This window comes from Diprion similis, chromosome 2 (assembly GCF_021155765.1).
Source record: "Diprion similis isolate iyDipSimi1 chromosome 2, iyDipSimi1.1, whole genome shotgun sequence".
NCBI classification, from domain to species: domain Eukaryota; kingdom Metazoa; phylum Arthropoda; class Insecta; order Hymenoptera; family Diprionidae; genus Diprion; species Diprion similis.
This window is the reverse complement of record NC_060106.1, coordinates 13364256-13377276: the sequence shown is the minus strand read 5'-3', so window position 1 is coordinate 13377276 and position 13021 is coordinate 13364256. Positions and strand designations below refer to the sequence as shown.

The 13021-nt window shown below is 39.9% G+C and overlaps 1 protein-coding gene across 1 annotated transcript in view; it reads left to right on the top strand.

Annotated features, from left to right (window-relative positions):
- Window positions 1-1122: 1122 nt before the first annotated feature.
- The window catches only part of LOC124415893 (Ig-like and fibronectin type-III domain-containing protein 1), a 156412-nt gene continuing 144513 nt past the window's right edge, over window positions 1123-13021 (top strand). The window contains exon 1 of the mRNA XM_046896597.1: window positions 1123-1196. The gene's annotated coding sequence lies outside the window, so the exon portion shown is untranslated. The remainder of the gene's footprint in view (window positions 1197-13021) is intronic.

The window sequence follows — 13021 nt, the reverse complement described above, 5'->3', positions numbered from 1 at the left end:
AAACTGCAATTTTTCGATACTATTATTATCTTTTTCTAATCGGTGGCGGGGGGAGTCATCGATGGTCTAAATATAGAATTTTCATGAGTTACTGCAATATCTTCGACCGCCATCTTGAATTTACAGTGGAATTCATTTATTTTTCAAATAATTTGGTCATTTTTAATTATTGACTAAAAACGGTGACAACGAAACTTGTAGGAAATTTAAAATTCAAATTATAAATTAATTATGTGGATTAATGCTCCACAATTTTGTTTTAGACAATTTTTTTTGTCTACAATCGATATTTTCCGACTCCTACGATAATTTTTCTGATCTATTGCAGAATCTAGTTGAAATACTGAATTCAGACTACCAATGAACCCCCAACGATTGGAAAACAAATAGTCCTATCGAAAAATTGCAACTTGAGGTGTTCTTTTCGGTACATAAGAAGTCGGCTAGTATACATAATCGTTCTGTTTAAGATTTTTATCTTGTACAAAAACAAAAACAAAAACAAAAAAAAAAAAAAAAAAAAAAAAACGAGAGAGAAGAGATTCTCTGCGAGAGTTTGAATCCGGGAATCGGATTTCTGGGAGGTATAATCGGAGGCATAATCTCCTCTCTTTCCGCTCGCGTAGTCCTCGGTTCGCGGCTCGCGGCCGACTATAGCGACAGCCCTAGACACCGAGGTTCTTCGCACTTGCGCCTTCGCCTCCTCGCCTCCTCGCCTCTCGCCTCTCGCCTCTCGCCTCTCGCCGCTGCGACTGCGAATCCCCGATGGTTGTTTTGTCGCTGTCAAAGAGGCGCGCGATCAGCAGTCCTCTCCCAGCAGCCGCGGTGCGCTGATTGTGAGTGTACCAGGTGGCCAAGGTTCGGCCGCATCGCGAACTTGCAGCGCGATCCTGCTGATCAGGACAGTAAAAGGTTTTTCAGCCGCTCCTCGGCGGAGGAATAGAGACGCTTTTTCTCCGTTGACTCGTCGTTCTTTAAATAGCTCGCGAGACTCGGCGAGATTTTCCCTCAGAGACACTTGTTGTTTGTTGTTGTTAACGATAAGGAGACACGCGCGTGCTTCGCTGCGCAGGGAAGTCGGAGGTTAATCTTGGAGTACGCGGAGAACAATTTATAGATAGATATATATGTAGGTATATATATATATTGTGAGTGTGGAGTTTGGCAAGGTTCTGAAGGTGCTGCGGAATTTTTCGGTGAGTTGTCTTATCTTATTCCTGTTTTTTATTCTGGTGAATTTTCAAAGGATATGATAATTATAAGGGTGGATATGGAAATGTAGAAAGATGAGGAAATAGAAGGTACACAACGTCGAATTTTCAAAAATGCGTAGATTTGTTTCATGGATTTTTTTTTTAATACAGATAGTCGACTTATAGGAAAGTCAAAATTTAGAAAGGTCAAAGTATAGAACCATGCTGTGATACAGAAACGTCATAATGACTTAGAATGCAGCAGAATTTTGACGATTCTTTTCCTTGGTTTTATTTAGGTACTTCACTATTCTACATTTTGTTTTTCCATATTTCAACATCCTTCATTTGAAATATTCCGTGAAACAGATTTTCGCACTTTTCAAAATTTCACACTGTGACGTTTCCGCTTGTAATTATAATTAATCTTTCTACATTTTTACATTAAAAGAGTTATCATGAAAGGTGTTGTGTAAATTATAACTCGCCGAAATAAAATCTTTCGCCAAGGTCGAAGGTTTCGCTTTCCGCAATTTTCAATTCTCGCATTTGCATTTAGCAATGAGTTGAGTGTGCAGCGTGTAAATGCGCCCCTTTCATTCGCAGCATGTTATACGCATATTAAGATGTAGGAAAGAATCTTAACCTAAACTGCGTCCGTGCATTATGGGTGAAATCTGCGTAAATGTAATATACAAGCTTCGTAGCTATGAGCTGCGAAGACGCATGCATTACTGATTACAACCACCGTTCTGTGTCAGAACCGCTTGCTTATGTACGTGTTTGATTACTGGCTGCTGCTGAGGCGGCGCGTGTTTATAATCCATTCGCCACCGCTCTTCGGTAGGCGCGCCGCCGTCTCTCACGATCGCTAAATGTTAAATACCTGACCGCATTTGCAACGATACTTGCAGGAGAATTTGTGATGTAACAGAATAAGGTGGAAAATATACTCTATTATGTATACTTTGGAGCGATGCAACGCCGGGGAAGTTCGTGTTTCAGAGAGGATTCTGGGGTTTTAGAAGCATCGTTTCCCTTCATCATTTGAATCTATGGATTTTTAAAACGCGAATGCGAATTCTCATTCTTTCTTTAAATTCGATTTTAATTCTTTTTCTAAGGTATACGGTCGGCCGGATATAGGCACTCGCTGATCCATATATATATACATATATATATATTATATTATAGTATAGTCGTAAAGGCAATGAAAACTGTCAGCTATTCGATTAGATTCGTTTATTGGATTTCCTCCCGTAGGTACGTCTTATTCTTGACTCTATGGCATTTTATGTTCCTTGAACCAATTCGAACCTTTTGATTAAATTGATCAGCAGCAGGTAGAGGAGGCTACGAGAAAAGCTTCTTTTGAATGAACGCTCTGTACGTGTATATGCGTGCGTACAAATGTGTGTACGAGCGAGTGAGATAAAGAGAAAGATAGATAAATGGAGAGAGGTTTACTATGTCCATAGCGGCGTTGGACAAGGATATAGTGACAGAAATATAATGCGGGATACAGTAAAAACAGAAGAAGCAAGTAAATGGACAGAAAATGATAACTTAAAATAGTTAAAATAGAATAAAGTGAAGAGATTAAAGTAGATGACAGTAAAGAGTACAACGGAAGTGTAAGACAAGGGATGAGATGAAATAAAATTGAAGTTAGATGTAAAGTAATATTGAGAGAAATACGAAAAATGAAAATGAGGACTGACTACCGATGCAATGATCGGAATGGGTGAAAAAAATTAACTATCACGCAAACCAACAAAAATTAAATCAGCCCCCCGAAGATTCGGAAACGAAAAAGTGCTTCCGAAGTGCCGGCTTAAGAGTGAAGTAGTTACGGAATTCTCTTCTAAATGTAGGAAGAGAATCCCAAAAGTATGGCCCGCGACAGAGAGAGACTTTCTTTCTATAGAGAGAGAGAGAGAGTCTTTCTGCAGTGGAAGTAATGGGTTACTAGGGTACAGTTCCTCGATTGGTTCGAAGTTGGTTAATGGAGTCGAGGTCATTCGATAGTTCGACATTATGACGTATATCTCGTTTTAGGTATTTTATATTAATTGCAGGAAAACCTATTTCAATCGAGTTGATTTTGTTTTTGTTTTTGTTTGTTTGTTGTTTTTTTTTTTAGGTCCATTCGAAGCAAGATTTAATTATGCGGAGCAACCCTACATGTAGCAGTAATTGTGAATTGTTTGTTCCGAAACCGACTCGCAACTCCTGTATTTTTCCACATCGTGTATCGATGTTTTTGCAAGCTTGTAAACGATCTTTTATATGTGTACGTCGTCACGTTGTAATAGTAACCTTTAAATTAATACGCGTGCACCTGCGAAAGTTGGAAATCTTTTCTTGCATTTTATGAACAACGAATATAACGGTACGCGATACAACCGAGTATCAACGTTGTTGCATTACGCTAATGGCAATAATTTTTTGCATGGATAATGTGAAATTTTCATTATACGACTTTGACACATTTTCAAAGTTAATTTTTCGATTTGAATTTTACTTTAAGAACGTGACTTGAAAGCTGGTAAAATCCATACCAACAAAAAAAATTTCAAATATGACGAATGCAATTCCAAGTTTTGTCTCTTCTATGTTTTGAAATTGAAAAAGGAAAGTTTTTTTCTTTCCTTTTCTTTAAGGAGCATATTTTCCGAGGGTGGTGAGAAATCTCTTCCATATCTGTCGTTTTGTAAATATTACCCAATAACCTCAATATTATTGATCGCTCGTATACATAGTTACGTTCGTCATATTTGTGATCGATCGGTTTCGTTCTCTCCGCGGCTCGTTGTTCCCTTGATTTCTTGTCTGGAATTTCTTAACGTCATTACACACCGCAATATATTTCTCAACGTTTCTTTTTTTTTCTTTCTTTCTTTCTTTCTTTCTTTTATTGCCTACGCGCGCGTTATCGCAACTGCTTATACATCGGCTCGTATCCAGCCAACTGTAAGGCAATAATCGTTTTTCTGTTTCACATCTAACCGATAATTTAATATTCAGGTAAATTCGCGTTTCAAGTTCGTTCTGCCCCGCAGAGTCGCCGCTTTTTAGATATTACACGCTTGAAAATAATCAACAAATCCAAATCAACTCTACTAATTACTGCAGTAAGCTCCGCTATTGCGTGTCGGCTGCATGATCTTTGTAATGCAAATAAATATGCGATAAGTACATGGAGTTCTGGAAGGGAAGATTTACGCTTGCCTTCACCGTCTATAGAGCTATAGAGATGGCGGTCGTAGCGATAGGAGAAGAGAACTTGGAACCTCTTTACTCCCGTCGACTCTCGACGCAAATACGGACACTAATTGGCGGCCTGAAGCTGAACGTACACGTCGATCCTGAACTTTCCACGGTTCCCGGATCTCTGCTACCTAATTATTACCCTCGTCATTGTTATTGGCATTGTGTATTATACGAAGGTATATAGCAATCCAGAATACCGTGCCAAACTCTTCAATCGGTGGTTCTGAGGCTGCAGCACGTATAACTTCTTTTGGCGAAATGCGTTTTAAATGCCTAGCTCGTGTTAGCATCTATGCAGGTACATGCGTTGCACGTATTCAGCTACTTGCCAACGCATACCTAGAGGTGCAGCATAGCTCAGGACGTTTCATTGTTTCCTTGCGAAGCGACAACGACTTTGCGTCGGTGGTTAGTCGAGTGTGGCTGCTGTTGCTGCTGCTGCGAACTTTAGTTAGTATTTAAACGCTTCCTGCATCCCGTGCTTTCCGCGTAGGTACTCATTGTTGCACCTGGTACGAGAGTATAAATGCAATCACTTGGACCAGCGTGTCTGTAGCTTTATTTATTTCATATTTTTGAAATTCAAATTTTGCATCCCCAAACGGTGATGCCGTCTAATATTTGACGTAATTTGTTTCACAAAGAAAAGCATAATGGTGTTGTGTGCGAAATTGGTGTACGAAAATCGTTTTACAACATCACGAGACAAGTGTATAAATACGCAGCCAAAGGGTAACCGGTTTTATCCACGCTGGTAGAATTTTACAGTTTCATCTTTTTGAAATGCACGGAAAGAAGAGAGCCTCTGTCTAGCAGGCACATTATAGGTATTACATATCTGCCGTCCCAGTGTGGCAATAAAAAAAGTGAATAAGATATGGAGGAAGTGGAAAATAGCGGGAAAGAGTAATGGAAGGGGTGGTGGGGTAAAGAGATAGAGAGGTAATGATAATAGAGAGAGATAAAAAAAAAAAAAAGAATAAAAGAGAATAAAGGAAACGAGAGCGATGTAGAAAGTTGACTTTTACGAGTCAAACTTTGGGTCTTTTAACGAGATATTAATTCACTTGGTCGTAAACTACGTGCAGATTTCCTCCAAGCTTATGCCTGTAATACCACCCTCGTAACTTGACAGATTTTTTCAATCTTCATTCGAACACAAACGATGTTGCAGACATGACTGTACCTCGATGATACGATGCGTGTTATACAACCAGGCACGCATGACAAGGTGTCGCATGTCGGTCGCATCTTGCGTTGCATGGTTGAGATTCATGACGCCCGAAGTTTCGACTATAGTACCTACTACACCGGGCTAACTAAGCACGTAATTAGACCCTCAAATGGCACCTTCATTCGGTCGAATTGTCCGCAGTCCTCTCGGAGTATATACGTAGGTATGTAGCTGCTCCGGAAATGGTCAGTTAGCCATGACGCTTAAATGGTTACCGCGTGTACACGGAACACGAAACGTTAAGCAGTTCGTCCATCGCACGTTGTGCGCTGCGTGGCTCGCGGTCTGGCTAACGATAAGCCGGATTTGGTACTTTTTTTGGCTTCGTTCGTTCGTTCTTTCGTTCGTTCGTTCGTTCGTTCGTTGCCTAGCGGTAGAAACTTTTCACAAACCCAATATACAACAATATTACCTAACATCTTTCAGAGTTTCTCACCTTCGACGTTCTTTCAAAACCGACCGGCGATATCAATCTACAACCTGTCGTTTTCAGCTTGATTCGGCCGAAGCTCGGGTAATGGACAAGGTGAATAAAACGGGAAAAGAAGAAAAACTTGGTATTCAAGTTGATAACGTTAACGTAACGGTTCATGCTGAGGAAAAAGCGTTATTCCGCCATAGTTGGAATAGTTTGAAATTCGGTAAACCGTAATTAAGGAAAACACACTTATATTTCAAAGTCGCAAGTTCCTTAAAAATCATTGCATTGTTCAGAAAATAGTCATCGTTTTCCTACAATGTTTCGTTATGATAACGTTACTAACTTTGACCACGTTTTCAATAAATATTATTCTCATTATTATTTACCATTGAATTTCACCTTGACCAATGTTACGTACTTTATAAACTTTTATCGTAATTGACATTCATTTGTTGACTTGACAAACGTGACTTTTAGTTAGAGTTATGCGTGGTGTGGAACACCGGTTCCATTCGCGTGTGTATAAGTATGCAAAAAACGGTTTACGCGACGTTGAAGTCATCCCGTTTGCAAATTCCACGTTTTTTCCCATCATAATCGTCGACGAGAAACTCGCGAGAGGGGAACGTACAAGCCGGCATTCGCCTGCAGTTGATGGAGAGTTTGACATTGACCAAGAATCACCACGGCGCAATTTGTATACGTATATACTGTATAATCTATGCTGATGTCTCATGTTTGTAAACACCGGGATTCATTTGCGAGATATATACGACTTTGGCCAAGGGCGAATACATAAAGCTCGAGCTGCGATCAGACCCACCTGACTTCTGCATACCTGAACAATGATCGCGGAGCTAAGAAACTGATTAGAAATTTAAAACTCCTTTGCACTCTGCATATAATACAAGAGCGATCTTTTCCTCACCGCGATCTTTCCGCCCACCCAGTCTTTAATCTTGGCTCGATCGCCTCGACATCGATGCCGATTTCTGCCAGCTCTCGGATATCGTCTCGTGCAGCACGCTAAATCGAAAACGGCAAGGACGTCTTAGGTAAAACCGACGGATTAATGAATTTCGAGGTAATGTGCAACCGTTTCTTATGCAGGATGAATATTTTTTTTTTTTTTTCAAGGATCGAGGAAGTTTATTAAACAAATTGAAACAGGTTTTGTAAAACTATACGCAGTTTTTTATGTGCATAATGAATTTCGATGGGATTAAGTTTCCTCAATAAAGTATCATAGCAGTGCGTTTTTCCTCGGATATTAATTTTCGTGCATCGATCGAATGATGAACACTCAGGACGAAATTACATTACGACTCTAGCCAAGTCAGTCCGTACTTCGCTGTTCGGCAAGCTGCAGCCAGCACACATCTGGCAAGACAATGGCAAGACACTCACTCGGGACTTCCCAAACACACAATAAATACATTTTCTTTGACAGTAAATTCAGACACGAAAATTTTCCCAACGCGGGTTTTTCCCCATTTTTTACGACATTCAGTTGGTCAACAGATGTGGATGGTAACCAGTGTGGACAGTGAGGCCGCGAAAAGGTCGCCTATTGTTTAATGTTTAAACTTTTCCCCGATCCCGTCCCACGTTCGATACCACGCCCCCTCATTTTTCAACCAATCCTGAAATTCGGAATCCTTGCACCAATCCAAAACTATTTTTGGCAACAGGTGTTCAAATTGCGTTCTGAAAATAGATGATAATTTTTGCACACTTATCGCACGGTATTTATACAGATTAGTACGGTGATTTTTTTTTACTTCTGGACCTGTCGAATCATTGGGAATTAGACAGCACTTGGCCTTAAGCTGGTTCTGTGAATAAGGAAGAAATGCACGGACCATAATGAATCCCGATGCGAAGCCATAAGTCCCCATAGTCCCCATAGTTGCGGTTTTTAATTACAGCGATTATGTAGCTACCACAAAAGGGTGCGGAGGATTTTTAAGACCAGTTCACCCCGCGGAGAATTTCGCATAAAACAGTTTTATTGCATCAATTTATTACACTTTCAAAGCATTATAATCCCAGGTAAAGTTCGAGACCTGCTGTAAGACGTCTTTGCCTTTTAACATTCAGATGCTGGTTGAAAAATAGGCTTTTACATAATTTAGAGCAATAGACATAGAGATCGCCTTCGATCATTGACATCCATTCTAAAATTTGGTTGTAAAATATAATGCAACAGTTCATTACTTTCACTATTTCTATTTCGTACTCACGGGTATAAATAATAAGAGAAGACGTGTGGAACAAGTCTTGCGCAACTTGTCTCATCAAGTTGACAAAAGAATATATAACGCGATGGACCGTCAGATAAATTGTCTACCCGACCGTGAATATACTCAGATTAGAATGTGAAAAAGAAAAACTTATCTTTCGTGAAAAAAGCCAAGCAATTTTCGTCTCCAGATCACCGACGACGCATCGTCGTAAAGAACATGAATTTATCGCGATTTGGTTATCAGCGAGCGCAATTGAACACGGGGGAGAGATTGATCTTTTAATAGATGACGCGATGTCCGGAGGTGGAGGATGCACGGGACCTAGAATACCATTTACGCGTGTAACTATCCGCAGATAGGACCAATCGCCGCGTAAGCACCGGCTGCTAGTATTTGGCCAAAGGACGATGGTTAGGGAGGACCTTCGGAGGACTAAACGCGGCACGCCGGGTTCCTTGTAGTATTAGAAAATCCGAGAGATAACGAAGAGAAGAGACGTGGGTTGCTGGTCGGTCGGCTCTTCATTAAGTTTTGAATTTCCGAGCTGTATTTGTTAGCGAATTAATTATTGATACAACAAGTCTATGCCGTCGACTTTTGAAGTGGTGACCTCGTTTGCATGTATTTTAGCAAAAACAAGCGGCTTAGATGGCCATGAGCAAGCTACTGAACTTCACGTTCTCACCCTGCAGGTTTCAAGTTCATAGAGAACAAAAAGTTATGTAATATCCTATTCGAATGTCGAAGTACAAATTCAGATTCGTGATTAATGATTTTAAAGTTATTGAATAATATAGTATGTGAAAATATGACGATTCTTTTTTACTGTGAATCACTGTAGTGGATCCACCATTAGAAATTTTGGAATTTTACGAAAATCGGAATATTTTTTGATTTTTTCTACCATATTGGATTCCCCATTTTGGATTTTGCAATCTGACTTCAGATTCGTGATCAGCAACCCAGAGGACCGACGCGTACCGATTTTTATCGAAATCCGAATGTTTCTAGTTTTTTTTTTTACAGCTTATTGAATATTGTAAATTTAAGATTTGTAAATGGGACTCTAGATTCGTGATTAACTACTCAAAAAATTTCACGGTACTAATTTTCATTCAAATCTGTTCATCCGTTCTCAAGATAATATCATTTTTCTTCGATTTTTTTCGACTTTTCTTATTCGAATAATTGGAAAAGTACTGAATCGGTCAAAGCGAAAATCTAATCAGTTCAAAGCTGGGACAAGCCGTGTTGACTGAGACCAAAATCATTGAAATCCGATGATTTCTTCTTGAGATATCAGCGGCCAAAAAACCTCATGACATACGTACGTACATACACACACATTTTTCTGTCTGAAAACCGACAAACGGGAAGTCAAAAAATTTTACGCTATATACCCTCTTTGAAATTTGGAGATAATTGTCGAATAGTGAGTTACTTTCTACGACCCCATCAGCTGCAGCCTACAACTAACGTATCGGTAAAAGTCTGATGGAAGAAGACGTCTCGATATTGTTATCCGATTCGTTTTGTGTTTCTAACAGTGCTACCACTATTGCAACTATACGCAATCGGCTCGGTCATTAATCCTGGTTAAGCGCTGAAGGTTGGCTAAAAGGAACGAGGTCCCTGGAATTACCTTTCAGTGCGTAAGTAGATTCTTTGGAATTGATTGCGCGAGGGCGAGGGCGAGGGTGAGGGCGCCACGCTTCTTTGTCCCATACCGGTGTTGATACGGATGAACTTCAAATTGGCCACGAGCTCTCATGTCGAGCAAATAACACATCGGCATTACCTCGCTGCTGCGCACCGAGGCTTCATCAATCAATTTTGAAAATCATCTCCGGACCTTTCGGTGTGTATCTAGTTTCAAAGATGATGTGCTGCAGTGCTTGTCATTCGCCTTCATAGAGGATTAACCACACTCTTCGAGGAGAAAAAGGGGAAATTTTTTCGCTTTCACAACGCCGAGACAAATGATAAAACACCTTGTGTTAGTCCTGCATGGAACACGAGGGCCAACGTGTGGCTCTGGGTTTCTGTTTATGCGAGCTATTGAGCATTGACGCTGAGTGGGCCAAGTAGTATGACTAATGACAAATTATACTCTCATTGTCAGACTGAATTTGCCAGCTGCGAAAGTACTCTGCGGACGGACCAAAGTACAATTTCATATGTGAACATTGTCAGCTTTTTTCCTCCATTAGGTTGTTCTCTTCTTCCGGAGGGGGCGTCACTTTTACATTTCCAGAATGAACAAGCTGTCGTCGATTAGCCGCTAACGATAAGGCTGAATTACCATTTAGAAGTCACAGTTTACTCGATTTTAGTTTACGCTATGTTAACCTTTTTAACGACAAGGAAATACCAGTTAAAAGCGACCTTTTACTAGACGTGAAACTTATAAATAAGATCACTGAATTTCTTCCGTGGATTCCCCAACCTGACAACTGGACGATGTATAAAAAAAAAATTTGAATATCACCGAAAATGAATGCCGTGTTTTTCCTATCCCCGATGTTTCAGTTAATCAAGAAATTATCAACGGGAAACAATTTCACACAGGATGCAGAAAAGTTTGATGCTTGCCCGCGGGGGTTTCAACGGCCGCAAGGGTGGTGGGGAGGGGGGTAATAATTGGTGCCAATTGGATACATGATATACTCTGTGATGAAATTTTTTCGGGTAAAATTACGTAATAATTATGCTATCGCGCAAACTATCGTAATTAATGTTGGTATAGTTGACGTGTATAGTGCTAATGAATATCTGTCAGCACGGAATATTAATCTACACGATCGTAATGTGTACTTTATGTGAAGTTGGTATCGCTCAAATGTTACTTCCTGCACATACAAAGAAGCGCTTTGAACTTTTTGTATCTGTAGTTCCGATAACTCAGGATTAAGAAGCAGTTTTTGTGCAGCTTTCATGACATCATGTAGGTTTGTAACATATATAATATTAATTTACATGGAACAAAACTTGCGACGCGTTATGATTAAGTAGTAATGAAAGGTTATCAGCGTCTCCAGGTGTTTTAAACTTGATACGACTGTCGTAAACACATCAGTCTAGAAATTTCTTTTCAATCGATCATGCTTCTTGTTTATGGAGAACTTTGCTGCCATCAGTTTTATACAGTGATTTTATTTAAATATCTTCCCTCTTCAAAAGGTACACCGTGTGCATTTTGCGTTTTAAAAATGTCGGTGTACGTGTAGGTATACGTTTGTAAAAATCCGTCACGCTTTGAGAATAGAACTTGAGAGTCGGAATGAAATAAAAATTATTCCCGCGCGGAAGATTAAAATTTGCAAGAGTAACTCGACGTTATACCCTTGGTATTTACAATTGGCTATAGAGTCGGTGATATTTTAAATCACGATGTAATGTAAGCAGGAAACGGCTTCGCCCTTCCGATGCCTCTGAGATTTAGCATTTGGACAAATTTTGCGAGAGATACGCGTGGGGGCATATTTCGCATACATATACATACAATTGGTATGATAATCTACCAGTTCTCTTTTTACGCATACGTATACGTGTAAGGCCAGAGTTGGAAAAAGGGCAAAAAAACGAGGGTGAATAAGTGACGCTCTTACTCTGCAGGACGAGGAGGACCTACTATTTTTACGATTTCAATACCTTTTCAAAGATGGTCTGCGTGTGTTTTTACGTTTTAACTCTCTCTTTCTCTTTCTATTTCTCCCCCCCTCCCCCCTCTCTTGGCTTCTCCACCGTGAATAGTATGCCGGGAGTATGAGAATTGCCTGTTTTTTGAATCACACCTTCGAATGGATTCTACAAATTCTCACGGTGTGTTTACTGTCAGTAAAGGTTATCGCTAAGGATGTAAATTGCGTGGGCACGTCGTACGGAGCTTGTCAAATTTTCTTACAGTGTACTTTATTGAGTATAGAAATTTTTTTTTCTTGTTTGAATAATAATAAATGGGAGGGTAGAAAATCACCGTGACGTAAACAATTTTCGTGCCACAGATGTCGGTGGGTAGCGGGGTTGATTTGAAAGTGAAATTTCTTTATTGTTGCGAAAATAAATAATCCCTTCTAGACTTATTATAAGTATATAACTACGATTAAAATCAACTTTACTTCAATACGTTCCGACGGAGTCGCGTCTTCTACAGAGCTTTAATGCCATTAATGTATTTCATTATGCCCCGTATTTATATCACGGATTCTTTTTCGATAAGAAAGATGAAAAGGAGAAAAAGAATAAAATAAAACTTTTACCCCAGACTTCTATTGTACTTTTTCACACAATATAGTATATAAAACGCGTTGGGGATTGGCTTGCAGGAGCGGCGCGGCGGTGAAAATAGGAAATATTCCGGAGTTATTCGAGGCTCGTATAACTGGACCAGCTTGAAATTAAAATGGATGAAGATAAAGGCCGGGTGAGAAGAGCGTGTGTGTATGTGAGAGAGCGAGAGTGATAGTGAGAGAGCAAGAGAGAAAGAGAAAGGAAAGGAACAAGAAAATGGAAAAAGAACTTCTCGTCGCGCTTTATCTCGCCTCTCTCTTCGCTCCGACCTTTCTTCTTTTTAATTACTTCTACGAAGTCTTCTAATATATTTTGACGAAACGCCCCGCAGCGAATATCCTGAAAGAAGATAGAAGAACGAGCG